At 47.2% G+C, this 16663-nt stretch overlaps 1 long non-coding RNA gene across 2 annotated transcripts in view; it reads right to left on the minus strand.

Annotated features, from left to right (window-relative positions):
* LOC127000412 (uncharacterized) overlaps positions 1-16663 on the minus strand; it is a 147798-nt gene that overhangs the window by 74694 nt on the left and 56441 nt on the right. The window lies entirely within an intron of this gene.

Genomic DNA, 16663 nt, shown 5'->3' on the forward strand with positions numbered 1-16663 from the left:
TGAAAAGCCGAGGAAAGGAACGGGAGAGCGAAAAGTAATAGGTCTTAAGCCTCTCTGAATGTAAATCATATTCATGGGTTTATACAGAACAAGCCAGGAAGCCGCCAGCGCGTATCAGTGGCTCGGTGCGGCGGGCCAGGCGGCGGGGTGAGGGGAGTCGCAGAGGGCGAGGAAACAGGGAAAAGAGGGGAGAGAGGAAGCAGCCTAATGCATCTCCAACCACCTCGCTGACACAGAGAAAATACCTCCACTGCCAAGACGACCACCACCAGAAGCGACACAGGCATCACCACCACCACCTCCAACAACACCAACACTTCCACCACCACCACCACCACCACAAGCACGACCACCACCACCACCAACAACAACAACAACACCAATACTGCCATCACCACCACCACAACCACCACCACCACGCTTTTCAACACCAACATCACCACTACCACTCCCAGCACCACCCTAGCCCGTTTACCACAATCACCATCACCACCATCACCCAAGCGCTCTTCACCACTCCTTTGATCACCACCTTCGTCACCACCACCTCCCAAGCGAATTATTATAGCACCACCAGCATCATCACCATCATCACCACCGCAAGAAAAGCATGTTCCCTCACCACCATCACACGAGCGCTTCAATACCAGTCACAACCACCAGCATCATCAACACCAAGGGCGGGAGATGAGAGAGGCTTCAGTATTGCATCACCATTTTTAGCCCGCGCATCACCAGTCCTCGAAGCATGACTGATCAAAACAGGGCCCGCAACACACACACAAACATACACACACACAGACACACAGAGACATGCAACACACACTAGTTTGACTCTTTTTCTCTCTTACTTCCACTACTGTCATCACATCTTCACCACATTTCACCCACAACACCACACACACACACACACACACCACCCTCCTCAACGACCTCCCCCCCCTCCCCTTCTGCCAACCCCCTATCATTACTTTCTTTCGATCGGTACCACTTGATTACACTAATTACTTAATGCGCTTTTTTGTCCCTCGTGTTAATTTGTGGTCACGAAACTAGGCGGTCGAGGGTGGTGCGTCTCCCTTGTCAGACCGCGAGAGGGAGACTAACACGAGACGAATGGGTGAAACAGAGCAGGCAAAAATATCCTTAACAAAAAACCTGAATTCACTGACGCCTCGCGGAAATGAGAAGGGAAGAAAAGAATAAAAAGAGTAAGGAAAACACGTGCGTTGCCATACAGGTGAAGAGTTGTTGCAGGTGAACGAACTCCAGTGGGAAATGTGAGGCGTAACAGTGATTAGGGGAATGACCTCGTGAGTGTAGAGCAGTGGCAATGACCGAAACAATGGGAGGGGGAAGGAGAGAAAAGAATAAAGAAAGTCGTGGTCCCTAGGTCGGTCCACGGAGCACAAGGGTCAAGGGGTATTAAACATGACCTCAACAGCGGCACCAGAAGCAGCCGGAGGGAGGAAGCACAGCACAAAACACTGCAAGACACGCCGAGGAGGAATAGTGGCCGCGGCAACGGTTCCCCAGAGGCCGTATAGCGAAGTTGCCTTGTATTTCGGAACTAAGTCGAAGGAATAGCTGCGTGGAAAATGTACAAGAGAACATTTGCCTCTCTCTCTCTCGCTCTCCGGGTCGACTCAATTAAGCGGCCAAATTGCAAACACTGTCTTAATGAGGCTCAACTTCAATTCGAACACGGCGAGAGGAGAGTTGGAAACGCTAAAGGCTTTGATCCTTTGCGCCCCTTAAAGAACTGTGCTACGCGTTGTTGCTGTTGTTTGTGTTTTTTGCTTTACGAAATAAATGAGCGAGAGCGGCGCGAACAAAAAGCGGAAAGCTTTGAAAAACCAACAACGTAATAATGAAGGAAAGAAAGAGAGAGAGAGAGAGAGAGAGAGAGAGAGGAGAGGAGAGTAGAGGAGAGGAGAGAGAGAGAGAGAGAAAGAGAGAGAGAGAGAGAGAGAGAGAGAGAGAGAGAGAGAGAGAGAGAGAGAGAGAGAGAGAGAGAGAGAGAGAGAGAGAGAGAGAGAGAGAGAGAGAGAGAGAGAGAGAGAGAGAGAGAGAGAGAGAGAGAGAGAGAGAGAGAGAGAGAGAGATTGGGAGTCCTTAACCAAAGCACCAAATCACCATCTCGCTTCGTTCCAGGACACACCCAAGATGGCGCTGAGGAGAACACACACACACACACACACACACACACACACACACACACACACACACCAACCTCCCGTCCCTCCTCCACTCCACAACACAGCAGACGCAACACATCAACCGGAACATTATGAGTGCTTGCAACACTTTGACGGACACCTGGGGCCTTACCTTGATGCCCCGACTGTGCGTGTGTGTGTGTGTGTGTGTGTGTGTGTGTGGCAGCGGCAGGCAGAGCGTGGCAGGCGGCGTGCTATCTACTCTCCATCTTGATGATTTCTGCCTCGGGTTACAATTAGCGATTTCATGGGTATTTTTTTCCCCTACCGCGACTTGCACCGGCCCCTCGCACGCCGGTGTTGGTGTTGGTGATGGTGATGCGAGGGGCGGCGATGAGGCAGGGACGGGGCGAAGGAGTGAAGGAAGCGGGGAAGGAGTAAGAAGGAGGGAGTAGATGGCGTTGGAGAGAAGCTTGAGGAGTGGAGAGATGGACGAAAAGGAAGAGAGAGAAAAGATGATGTGAAGGGCGGCGATGAGGCAGGGACGGGGCGAAGGAGTGAAGGAAGGAAGAAGAGTGGATGGTGGTGAAGAGAAGCTTGAGGCGTGGAGGGATGGACGAGGGATTAAGGGAAGGGACAAGAGTGGATGGTGAAGGACGGAGTAGAAAGGAAGTAGAAAGTAGTGAATGGTGAAGGAGAGGAAAAAGTTGAGGAGTGTGTAGAGTAGACTAGACGATGGTTGGTGTGTGGGTGGAGTTCCCAAGGATTGAAGGAGTAACGAAAAGAGGGAAAGAGAAAAAAAGAGAGTAAATTATCCTGGGAGAGTGGATGAAGGGATAAAGGAAAAAGGAGAAGGAGAGGAGCTAAAGTAAATGTGGAAGCGGTTTTAAGACCTGGGTCACAGAAGTTAAAGGAAGGAAGGAGGGAAGGAGGAAGAAAAAAGAGAAAGGAAAGGAAACTAGAGTTGTGAGAAGGGGAGCCGCGTACGTGCAAGGAGGAAAAAGAAGAAGAACAAAGGTGGAGGGAGGGAGAAGAGGGAGAAGAAAGGGGAGAGGAGAGAGGGAAGATATGGGTGTGATCGTAGAGGAAAGAGGAAGAGCTGGTGAAGAGAGAAAAGGAGTTAGTTTAAAGGCTTCGGCTAAAAGGGAAGGAGGGAGGGAGGAAGGAAGGAAGGAATGAAGGAAGAGTTTTAAAGAAGAGAATGACGGTTAAAACTCTTCCTCCTCCTCCTCCTACTCCTCTGTTGCTCCTCTTTTTTCTTCCTCTTCATCCTCTTTTTCTCCTTTCTCTTTTTTTTTGTCCGCCTCAACCTCCTCTTTCTTCGTTTCATCATCATCTTTTTCCTCCTCCTCCTCCTCCTCCTCCTCCTCCTCTTTCTTCTCGGCTTTTCTCTCTCTCCAACAGATAAAAAGATAAAACACATGACCATCGACATTATCCTTCTCCTTCCCCTCCTCCTCTTTATTCTCCTCTTCCTCCTTCCCCTCATCATCAAAAGGATTTCAAAGTCACTTAAGTTGACCAAAATGAAGAAAGTGATCGGCTGGACAGAAGTTTGTGCCCCTTTTCCTCTCTGCCTTCCCTCCATCCTTCTTCCCTTAAGTGGAGAAAAGAAGGGAAAGAAAGGGAGGAGAGAGAAGGAAGCGGAGTGATGGTTCCTTTATTTTCTCCTTCCTTTCCTCCCGACCTTTTTTCTTACTTCCTTATCCCCAAGAAGATACGGGAAGAAAGAGTGGAAATAGTGATGGATTCTGTCTTTTTTTCTGCCTTTCTCCACAACTTTTCTTCCTCCTTCTTTTCCTTAAGAAGATAGAAGAGAAAGATAGAGAGAGAGACTTTTTTGATCTTGTACTTTAAGTCTTCAGATGTACCAAGTTTCCGTAGCAAGTGGCAGAAGGAGGGAGTGAAAGGGAAGAAGAAATGGAGTAAAGAAGAAATAAAGAGGAAAGAGGAAACGGAGGAGGGAAGGCAGGAAGGGAGAAGGTATGGCCGGGACAGGTTCGAGGTAATGAAAATAAGGTACCACTAAACTCTTCAAAAAGGAATGATAGGAAATGCTGAATTGAAGAAGAAAATGGAGACAGACACACAAGGAAGGACGAAGGTGTATAAAATATAAAACAAAACGAAAGAAATACATAAAAGAAAGAAAAAAAGGGCAATAGCAGATTTTGGGTAGACGAACGAACAAGATTTTCCAGTGCTATTTAAAGTGAAAAAAAGGAAAAAACAAACAAAAAAGAAACAAAAGTAATATGAAATGCAGGGAAATTCAAAACGAGACCTTAGGCAAAGAAAGAGGAAAGCTGAATAAAAAGATGACGAAAGACACGAGAAATATAGAAAGAGAACAACAGATGTAAAAGAAAAAGAAACAAAGGTGACGAAAGAGAAAGTGAGGAACGAAGAGAAAGAGAAAAGCAGAAAAAATAAATCAGAAAAGAAAACCAAAAATAAGAAACGAAAAGAAAGAGAAAAGGATGAAGAGAAATGAAGAATAAGAGAAACGCAGAAAAGCAGAAAGAAAAATAAGAAGAAAATGAGAAAGAAAAGCATAAAGAGAAACGAAGAAGAAGAAGAGAAGAGCAGAAAGAGAAAACAAAGGAAAACAAACAGATAAACGGAAAGAGAAAACAAAAAACAAAAACAAAAAAAACCGATGAGAAAAAAAAGCAGACAAAGAGAAACAGGAAACGAAGAGGAGAAGAGAGAGAACCGAAGAGCAAGAGAAGAGCAGAAAGAGACACAAAGGGAAACAAAGAGGACAGTTACAGGCGGAGGAACGGTTCTGGTGTGTTTTGGGAGGGGGAAAACGGAGGAAAACTGGAGAGGAGTGAGCCAGGAGCGAGTGTGATTGATCAAAGGAGGGACAGGTGATTGTTCAAAGGCCGAGGAACCATATATGCCCAGGTGAGGAGAGCATTTTTCCCTCCTCCTCCTCCTCCTCCTGCATCTTCCTCCTCCTCTGGTTCCTTTTGCTCCTCTTTCTACGTCTATGATCCAAGTTGTTTATATTTTCCATAGACATAGGATTCCTTCTCTCACATTCTCTCTCTCTCTCTCTCTCTCTCTCTCTCTCTCTCTCTCTCTCTCTCTCTCTCTCTCTCTCTCTCTCTCTCTCTCTCTCTCTCTCTCTCTCGTCCCCAGGTGAGCCCTATATCCACATTACCTGGAATAAGGAGACGCGTAATGGAGGGAAATATCTCCAAAAAACACACCTTTGCTCTACCTTTTTTTCCCTCCTCTCTCGTCCTCCTCCTTCCTGGGTATCTTTTTTTTTCCCCTTTGACGTCTTTCCTCTGACCTCTCTCTCTCTCTCTCTCTCTCTCTCTCTCTCTCTCTCTCTCTCTCTCTCTCTCTCTCTCTCTCTCTCACCCGTATCTGCATTTCTTATCTCACCTTTTTTCTCTCTCTCCTTCACCATCACTTCGGTCTGTCTCCCTTTCCCTCCCTTCCTCTCCCTTTCTTTTCTTCCTCTTCCTTTCCCTCTCACTTTTTTTTCTCTCCCTCAGTCCCTCTTCTGCCTATCTCCTCCCTCCCTTCCTCCAACTCCACATTTTCTTCCTCCTTGTCCTCCATGCCTACCTCACCCCTTACCTGTATACCTTTCCTAAGCGTCACCTGTACTCCTTTCCCTCCTATTCCATATTCTCTTCCTCTCCCTTATCGTCTCTATCGTCTCCTCTTCCTCATCCTCTTCCCTCTTATATTACCTGGTACACTTATTCCTTCTCTGGGTCTCCTCTTCCCTTCCTTCCTCGCCCCTCCCGTTCCATTATTTGTATTTCCTTCACTCCTAAATAGTCGTCCCTTCCTATCCTTTATCCCTTATGTCTTCCTCCTCTTATTACTTGCTACACTTATTCCTTCTTTGGGCTTCATCTTCCTCCTTCCTTCCTCGTCCCTCCTGCCCCTCCTCTCACTCCTCGATGCTCACCTGGCGGGCACAGGTAAACAAATACGCAGGTGACCATGTTCAGGAGATCCCGGAAAATATCGGAACTGTGTGAAGCGGCGGAACTGTCTCGCGCTGAATTTATGCCGGCGATAAAATTAACTTGCTTTTGTCGTGGCGATAAATACGTCTGGGAGATACACTTTATAAGAAAATACACGGGGCGGCGCGGGGACACGCGTGCGGGGACGAGGCCGTCATAGAGATGGTTAAATTATGGTAATGGTGGATATTTTCTCCTCGTGGATACATATCAGCGGTGAGCGGCAGCCGTGTTCGCCTCTGATGACGGTCTAATATGGCTGACGCATGCGCATTGATTATTCAAGAGCGGCTCATTCCACAATAATACATATGTAAACGGCTGGGGTCCATTAAGCGATCGTGCCGGACCCAGGAGCAGCGGCGGCGGCGGGTCCTCTGAGCGCCGCCCTGGTCTGGTTCGCCTCCCGGAGCCTCGTATTGATGTTTCGTACTTACAACTCTCATCCAAACACGATCTGATACCTTTCCCATTATCCTGGCGGGGGTTCGGCTCGTCCGCAACAGATAGGGAATATTAAGACATCCCTGAGACGCGGCGGACGACCGGACGAGGAGGAGGGTGAGGAGGTGGAGGCGCAGGTAACTGGGGGAAAGGTTGCGGCTGCGGCCAGGACCATTCCCCTCGCCTCCCTTAGCGCTGGAAATGTGCTACTCATTCCTCATCTCCATACAATGCCTCCCTCATCATCCTAAGCGGCGATGTGACTCATTACTCATTCCTTACACTGCCGCTCATTCCCGGTGCGGGCTTACGGCCTTACGACGCTCCGCAAATCGCCGCAAAAACAGATTATGCAGCATTTTATCGCCGCTTGGCACTCGGGGGCGACAGATACGATTCGGCGGAGTGAGGACAAACCATGCGCGTCATCTTAAGCTCCCGAAACACTTAGAAGGCAACGAATACCGAGGGAGTGAACGATGAATATTGATCTTGCTTGTGTCTGGGGAGGGGAGGGCTGGTGTGTGTGCAGGAGTGTGGGGGGGTGGGGTGGGGGGATTTGTGTGTGTGTGCGCGCGTGTGTGTACTCGGATAAACCATGAAAGCAGCAAACAAAAGGAGAGACTAAAGTTGAAAGAGTCCTAAAACACCCACCCCACACACACACACACCCCACTCCACACACACAGGCAAAGGGGGTCCTATTCCTCGTCGCCTCCTCCCTTTGTAGCGACTGGGCGGAGGACAAAGGGTAACAGTGGAGTGACTGCTACGTAACGACACCTTCGGAGCACCTTAGCATCCCTTCCCTCTGATTGACACACACACCTCCTCCCTCCATCCCTTCCTCTCTGTCTCTCCTTCCTCCCTGTACCTTTCCTCCCCTTCCCAGCCTCCCATGAATAATACGACGCCATTACCTGTCTCGGGTAATTAGGTAAATTATAAGATGACAGTATAACAGGTAGAGAGGATGGCAGGTGGGAGGTCAGGGCTAAGGGAGGAGGAAGGTAAGGGTGAGGAAGGGTAAGGGAGGAGGGGGGAGGGAGGAATGGGTGAGAGAGGAGGGGGAAAAGGGTGAGGAAGGAGGGGGGGGGAAAGGGTGAGGGAAAGGGAAGGGGGAAAAGGTGATGGAGGAGGAGGAGGGAAAAGGTGATGGAGGAGGAGGGAAAGGGTAAGGAAGAAAGGTGGAGGAAGGGTATGTGTGGACGCTGCAGGATGCCACGAGAGAGAGGAGAGGAAGGGTGGAGGGCAGGTGGAGGGAAGAGATTTATTGTGCCACAGTAAAAAGGTTCACAAAGGAGAAACATGATAAGTGGAGGGAGAATTACGCTCTCTCTCTCTCTCTCTCTCTCTCTCTCTCTCTCTCTCTCTCTCTCTCTCTCTCTCTCTCAAGGGATACAGACCTACGCGAGGCACACTCCAGCGCCCTCTGATGGCCCTCCAACGCACTACAACATAAGACAAGTGTTCCTCCGAGATAATTATCAGCATAGTGTTGCGTCTCCCCCGGCGTGTTGCTGGCGCGAGGTGGCGATGCCGTCGACTCAAGGGACACAAACACATACTCGCCTTCAGAGGAAACACTCCATCTGGTGACGCTTCTAGACACTTGACGGCCTAACAGCACCCTTACCCCTCTATTTTCTCTTACTCTTATCGAGCCTTCTTTTTTTTTTTATGTGTGTGTGTGTGTGTGTGTGTGGGTGTGTGGGTGTGGGTGGGGAGGGGGTGGGGGTGGGGCTGGGGGCGAATCTGCTACTGTTTTGCTTATTTCCTTATGAACGTTTGTGATGTTTTAAATTCGTTCTTTGTTGCTTGGGTTCTTTGAAGGGGTTTGAGTTCTGATACACTTGTAACTACGCTATAATATTAAACACGCTACACTGGATAATTTTGTTAACTAGTCTTAATTGTGAGCGTAATGTTTTTTTTTTTTCTACAGCATTCTCTTCTGTAGTCCCAGCGTCGGCCTTGCACTTTCTGGTACCCATTTTATAACGTTGACATATATCTTTTTTCTTTAAACCTTACTCCCCTTCGATATCTTCCTGCCGTTAAACCTTACTCCCCTTCGATATCTTTCTTCTTTAAATCTTACTCCCCTTCGATATCTTCCTGCCGTTAAACCTTACTCCCCTTCGATATCTTTCTTCTTTAAATCTTACTCCCCTTCGATATCTTCCTGCCGTTAAACCTTACTCCCCTTCGATATCTTTCTGCCTTTAAACCTTACTCCCCTTCGATATCTTTCTGCCGTTAAACCTTACTCCCCTTCGATATCCTTCTTCTTTAAACCTTACTCCACTTCGATATCTTTCTGCCGTTAATCCTTACTCCCCTTCGATATCTTCCTGCCTGAAACTTTACTCCCCTTCGCGACAGACAGACGTAAACGCTGGAGCTACACGTCCTCTGAGAAAACGAGGAAAGTGGGAAAGGAAGTCAATCAGGGCCTCCCACACAGCGCGTTTTAGTCCCCCCTCCCCCCCTTAACCACCTCCGTCCACCCCACTCCCTTCACTCCCCTCCCTTCATCTACCCCTCCCCTTCCTTCCCCTTCCCCCCCTTAACCACCTCCGTCCACCCCACTCCCTTCACTCTCCTCCCTTCATCTACCCCTCCCCCCTTTTAACCACCTCCGTCCACCCCACTCCCTTCACTCCCCTCCCTTCTTCTCCCCCTCCCCCCTTAACCACCTCCGTCCACCCCACTCCATTCACCCCCCTCCCTTCTTCTCCCCCTCCCCTCCCCTCCTCTCCCCTTACCCCCCTTCCGCCCGCATGGTTACCTAACAGTCCCGCCGCAACAAGGAGGCTCAGGGGGCGGCGACATGGGCCCCCGCGACGTGCAGTAAAGAAACAATCCAGCCAGCCAACCCCCGAGGCGCGCTCCCATGTCCTCCCCTGACCTCTCCTTCCTCTGCCCCTTCAGCCCCGCACGTCAATACATAAAGAAGTTCGTTGTAAAATGTTGCCTGATCACTGTAATCCGGCCGACAACTCCACCAGACAATAAAATTCACCTACCCCCCCCATCCCGCCCCAACAACCCCTGGGCCCGCCACGCCTCGCGACCCCGGCCTCGGAGGACATCCATCACTGTGGTGGCTGCGGCGGCAAGGGCAGAACGGAGTCATAAAGAAGCCGGGGCGATAGAACATGGGATCGAGGGCTTTATAAGGGGTCGTGATCCTGCCCGCGGTGACTGACGTGTCTCCCGGAGCCTATTCAGAGCCGCGGGATTGTCCTTTGTCGCGGACGGGTGCCGGGGCCGCCTCCTCGCTGCTCGCCCCGCCAATCCGTCTTGCCCACAGAATCACACTTGTGGCTCTGTCGGCTCCGCTCTCATCCCGGGGCTTATTCCGCCTCGCCAAGCCGCTCTCTTCGTTTGTGTTTCTTGGAGTCATAAACTGGAGTGACGAGGGTGAGGGGCTACACAAACACACTGGGGAATCTCTCTCTCTCGCTCTTCGGGGTCTCGGTGTCGTTCTCTCTCTCTCTCTCTCTCTCTCTCTCTCTCTCTGACGCGCGCACACACACACACACACACATTTCTTCCTACACTATACCATCTTCTCTCACTTTCGTCACCATCACTCACCTTCTCCTCCTCCTCCTCCACCTCCAGGTCATCGTCGCCCCTCCCTTCCCCCCCTCCTAAGTGCCAGACTCTGCACCTCTGTAAACACATCTCAACCCGCCACACCTGTGATTAACCTTGCACCAGGCTCTGAAGGAAGTCCCCGGCTCTCTAAATCTAGTTTCCTCACCCATAATTCCTGTTGGTCTTCAAGGCTTTTGATCTTAAGATTTTATTTAGTCTTTTTTTTTCTTTTCCCTCCCTCCTTCATGCCCTCCTTCCCTGCACTTCTTCCTTCAGTTTCTCTCCTTCCTTCCCTCCTCTCTCCGTCTTCCTCCGCTTTCTTACTTCGAGGGATGAGCAAAAGGATGTTAAGTTGTTTATCATAATGTTTTCTTTGCCCCGCTCCTCAAAGGCCTCGGAGATGAAGATTATGTTTTGGCTTTTTGATGCCTCCCTTCCCCGTCACTTGCCTTACCGTTATGCCTGTTACCCTTCTCTCACTCTCGCTTCTTTCGTCTTTGCATCACTTTCATCGTCGTTGTTAATATTTCCTCCGATCTTGCGTATGTCTTTACTTTCTTCAAGCTTCCCTTCCTCGTCACTTGCCTTACCGTTATGCCTGTTACTCTTCTCTCACCTTGCTTCTTCATCTATAAGTCATTTTTTTCATCGTTGTTATTATTCCTATCGAACATATTCAACCCCTTCAAGCAAATTCAACTCAGTCAAACGAAATAAAAGTAAAGGGAAGTAAAGAGGATTGAACCCGTCTCCAACTAATTCTTCTCTCGTCTATACATCAGTTCTCTCATCGTTATTGGGTCAGTATTGACAGACGCTTTCTGCTCTCAAAAGAAGATCAGTCGGGTTCTAATGAGTGCTTACTTAGGTTCATGGTACACCAGAAGGGTCAAACTACCACCAGGGTCATAAAACTAAACTTGGACATGACTCAAACTCTTACGAAAGCCTTAAGTATGGGAGCTTTGGCGCAGAAATGATTAAAAATATGGACCTTATTCCCATTGGCCTCCGTTACCTCCGAGCAAATTCAACACAAGGAAAAGGAGGAAAAACATAAAAAAGTAAAGCGTTAAAAGGAAAAGAAAGTAGAGAACGGAACTCTTCTCAAACTTCAGCTTCTTTTATCTATACATTATTTTTATCATCAGTGTTATTATTCCTATTGACTTCCGTTACATGCGAGCAAATTTAATACAAGGAAAAGGAGGAAAAACATAAAAAAGTATAGCGTTAAAAGGAAAGGAAAGTAGAGGACGGAACTCTTCTCAAACTTCAGCTTCTTTTATCTATACATTATTTTTATCATCAGTGTTATTATTCCTATTGACTTTCGTTACATGCGAGAAAATTTAATACAAGAATTTAATACAAGGAAAAAAGGAAAATCATCAAAAAGTAAAAAGAAAGAAAAAGCTAGGCGGAAGGAAAATTAAGAACCACACCCACGAAAAAGAAAGGAAAAAAAGGAAAATCATAAAAAAAGCAAAGAAGGAAAATTAAGAACCACACCCAGGAAAACAAACACCAAAAGCCAAAATTCATAAACCAGGAAAATTTCGAACGTTCCAAATATTTCCTTTTAAAAATATATTTCCCGATTGTCTTCATCTCCTCCACCTCCTTAATCACGGGTAAGATAGAGCGTCTTCATGGCTGACTTATTTAATCCAGATGACCACTCTCCTTCCTCTCCCTTCCCCCCACTAATCCCCGCCCTCTGTCCTCCAGCCTCCCTTCCAATCACCCCCTCACCCCCCCTTCTCCTCCCTTCCTTTAACGGCTCACCCAATCACGAAACAGCCACGACTTCGCTATCTATCTCGTCGGTGTTTCCTTGATAGCGAAACTTGATAAAATAAAATAATAATAAAATAAAAATACGAAGCATAAAATATAATAATGGTAGGAGAGAGAAAGGGAAGAGTTGCAGTTTCCATAGTGATATATATAAAGTTTTAGACGATGAAAATTGAAAGAAAATGAGGAAAAAACAAAACCTAACTAGAATGGTGAAATAATAAAAGAGAAGAGGAGAAACTTGGAGGAAAAAGGGGAATAGAGGAATATATAAAAGAAAAAATGTTAGTCTTTAAATATAAGGGGAATGAGAGAGAGAGAGAGAGATAATATAGTTAACGAGAGAGAGAGAGAGAGAGAGAGAGAGAGAGAGAGAGAGAGAGAGAGAGAGAGAGAGAGAGAGAGAGAGAGAGAGAGACGGGAAGTGCTACATAAAAGTTAGTCCAAGAAAAAAAGAAAAAAAAAGACCAAGACAAAAATGGAGCAAAAAAAAATCTATTCCATCAAAAATCTATCGGACAGTCTGCAATTTTGAAGCACGACGAGTAACCCCTCGTGAAAAAAAATAAAAATAAAAATAAAAAATGAAGTAAAAGGGAGTGAAAAAATAGCGAAAAAGTGCTAAAAAAAGCGAAAACCTCATCTACGAGTCCCGGTGCGTGAAATACAACCCGACTCAATAATCGCTTGTGTGACGCTAAAAACTCTCTCTCTCTCTCTCTCTCTCTCTCTCTCTCTCTCTCTCTCTCTCTCTCTCTCTCTCTCTCTCTCTCTCTCTCTCTCTCTCTGTTATTCCTGTTCCTTTTATTTTTTATCTAGCCCTTCTTTCCTTTTCTTCTTTCTTTTTATACAAAACTTTTTATACTCTCTATCTATCTATCTGTCTATCTATCTATCTTTTTCTTTTCTTTTTCTCAATATACAATTTTTTTGACTCTCTCTCTCTCTCTCTCTCTCTCTCTCTCTCTCTCTCTCTCTCTCTCTCTCTCTCTCTCTCACCCACTACCACCCACACCCACGCCCCGACAATGGCCGCTGATCACCCATCGACCTCAGCGCAGTTATGGACGCTGCAACAAACTCTCCCCAACTACTGTTTCCTCTCACATTTACAATAGTTTGGGTTTGTGATGGGTCAGGAATGGAGGGAGGGAGGGGGAAGGAAATGGAGGGGCGAAATAGGTGTGTGTGTGTGTGTGTGTGTGTGTGTGTGTGTGTGTGTGTGTGTGTGTGTGTGTGTGTGTGTGTGGGTGGGTGGGTGTCGGTGTGTGTGTGTGGGTGTCGGTGTGGGTGTGTTAGTTCGGAGGAAAAATTTCACCTCACGAGCTACAGACCGAGGAATCATGCTGAAGAGAATGGCTCATCGTCACGCGGACCCGATTCTGATCCTCCTGTGATAAGGGGAAGAGGGATAGGCAAGGAGGAGGAGAGGAAGAGAGAGTGGGAGGGGGTTCCGCGTCGAGGAGGTAGAGGAGGAGGAGGAGGCACCGCGCTCAGCCCACCTCAATTCCAAACCGAACTCAATTTATCCCAAAGTGACTTAACTGAATTCAATATATGTATAACCGAAAGCAAATTAACAATCGAGGGTCGTAAAAATATTCGGCACAGCGGCGGCGAGTTCGTCTCCCCATGATGGACAGATTGGATAGATAGTACGAGAGCTTTTCCATCCTATACACTCCGACATAAAATCCACTAGTCCACTCTCCTCTAATACATCATCAATTCCACTTCTCTATCCATTTATGCATCATCCACTTCCTCCATCCTACTCCCTCTCCACATTGATTGGATGGATAGTACGAGAGCTTTTCCATCCTATCCACTCCAATATAAAATCCACTATATAATCCACTCTCCTCTAATACATCATCAATTCCACTTCCCTATCCATTTATGCATCATCCACTTCCTCCATCTCCATCCTACGCCCTCTCCACAATGCTTATTTTTACTTTCCTTATACTTCTTTCTTATTCAAATCATCGGTGAGGAACTTTTAGAGATTCAAGGTTATTTTCAGGTGCATTCAGAAGCTATTGTGGATTTATAAGGATTCTCAAAGGACTCTTCGTGGCTTTGTGGGACTTCAGAAGGACTTAACACTTATTTCATACTTTTCTTACTGATTGTGGTGTTGATGTGGATGCTGCGTCTCCTCATCCACACATCTTTGCTACCGAATGTGAGATAAGGGATGCTTTGTTCTGTATTAAGGAAAAGGCAAAAAGAAGGATACGATGGAAGAAAAAGAAAAAAAATGACGATACAGGAGATGGAGTGCAAATACCGTGGAGTTTTGCGCGCATACACGAAAACACACACACACACACACACACGCGCCAATATTCCACGCTGTTGTAGCTCAAAACGCTATCTTTTCTTTAACCTTCTCTCTCTCTCTCTCTCTCTCTCTCTCTCTCTCTCTCTCTCTCTCTCTCTCTCTCTCTCTCTCTCTCTCTCTCTCTCTCTCTCTCTCTCTCTCTCTCTCTCTCTCTCTCTCTCTCTCTCTCTCTCTCTCTTCCCTACCCCCCCCTCCAACAAACCTACCATGATATTCTTCCTTCCCTTCCCTCCCCTTCCTTTCTCTCCTTCCCCTACTCTGATATCCTTTTCTTCCCTCCTTTCCTCCCCCTCCCGAAGACTAACCACATATCCTTCCTCCCTTAACCACGCTCCCTCCTGCAAACTTACATTGATATCCTTTCCTCCCTTCCCTCCCTTCCTCCGGGCTACCTTTCCCTCGGGCTCTCTTGCAGGTATGGAACTCAAACCTGAACCGAATCTCCACAGCCACCGATTCCACATGCTCGGAGGCTTAAGTCTTTTCAAGGAGTATCTGAATGCTTTTAAGGTATTACGATCACTTGGAGTGGAGAACTGTGGGGAGAAGCTGAGTGGTAGGAAGGAGGAGGAAGGGAATGAGTGATGGAGGGGAATGAGGGGGAGGAGGGGGTGAAGGAAGAAGGGTATATGTTGGCGGTGAAAGAGAAGTTTGCGGGAAAATATGGATTGTGGATGAAAGAGGAGGGAGAAAGGGAGAGAAAGGGAGAGAAAGGGAGAAGGGAGGGAACAGGAACGACGACTGGGGTGTAACGATGGGTCCTGAGAGTTACGAGGGGGACAAACTGAAAGGGGGAGGGACGAGAAGGAGTCGGACAAGAGAAAGAGAGAGAGAGAGAGGGGAGGAGGAGGAGGAAGACTAGGGGAGGCTGAGTGGCAGGAGACAAGGGTAATGGCGCGCTGCAGGTTCGTAAAGGCGGGAACACGAACTCACAAATGGTAGCCTGGGAACCCCGAAAGAGGTGATTAATCTGTAAACGCGAGCACGCAAAAACCTAACCCTGGCCAAGACGAGACTCGCTACACAACGCTGGCAAGGGGCACTAAACGGTAACTTAAAGGGGAGGGGAAGGGGGAGGGGAAGGGGGCTGAGAGAGAGAGAGAGAGAGAGAGAGAGAGAGAGAGAGAGAGAATTAAAACATGAAAAAGAAAGAATATAAGGAAAAAAGGAGAAAATAAGAGTAAAAAAGAATGCAAAAAATGAAACAAGAGAAGGAAATAATGAATAAATGTAAAGAATAGAAAATGAGAATGTAAAAAATAAATAAGAGAACGAGACTAAATAGAAAAAAAACGAAAAATAATGAAAGTACAAAAAAAAGAAAAAATGAAAAAGAAAAAAAAGGAGTAATGTTAAAAAGAAAATAAGAGCGATGAACACTCCGGCCACTCCATCATCCCACACTCCGCTATACGCTATAACGCAATACGCTACACAAGGCAACTCCGTGAGGCGATAAGCGCTTAACGTTAAAGAAAGCGAATTTAATACCCGGGAGAAACATTAGCTATTAATTACAAAGAGCCTCCTCCTCCTCCTCCTCCTCCTCCTCCTCCTCCTCCTCCTCCTCCTCCTCCTCCTCCTTCTCCTCTCAGAGCCTCGGGAAGGATAAATCGAACCACTTCAAGTCTCGCGAAATCTTTGCTCACCTCAGCGGCCGCGAGGACCCTCGGGAAGGCTTTACCGAGTGTGTGTGTGTGTGTGTGTGTGTGTGTGTGTGTGTGTGTGTGTGTGTGTTTTCCGACAGGCTCACATGATGGGTAATGGCGCATGTATATGTTGCTTGCGTGCGTGTGTGTGTGTGCTTGTGCGTGCGTGTGTGCTAACGGTTGGTGTACATCTATGTTCATGCATTCTTAAAGTCATTAATTGATTTCTGGAGTGCATTTGTGTGCGTTTGCTTGCGTCTGTGTACGTCCTAATGATCAAACACGTACACACACACAAGCACACACCCTCCATGTTCATGAACCCAAGCAGTCAAGTCAGGTAAGCGGGCACAGCAGGTAAGATGCACTCATTAACTTACATACAGGTAACTAGAGGAATGAAACCACGAATATAAAGAAAATATATTAACGAAACTATCAATGCATTATTATGTGTGGAAACTTTTATCTTAGTTTTATTTCAGTCTCCCGCTTAATCTGAGGTCAAAACTTATTTACCTTGTTGGCCGAGCTATTCATCAGCCCACCTGTGACCTTGAAGAGCCAATTAGCAATGAAATTTAATCACGTGATCCGTAAAACTTGTGATTGGTTTTCGTATAATATCACAACAACCCCCGTAATGCCTGCCGCCCAGAT

The sequence above is a fragment of the Eriocheir sinensis genome, chromosome 18 (assembly GCF_024679095.1).
Source record: "Eriocheir sinensis breed Jianghai 21 chromosome 18, ASM2467909v1, whole genome shotgun sequence".
In the NCBI taxonomy this organism is placed as follows: domain Eukaryota; kingdom Metazoa; phylum Arthropoda; class Malacostraca; order Decapoda; family Varunidae; genus Eriocheir; species Eriocheir sinensis.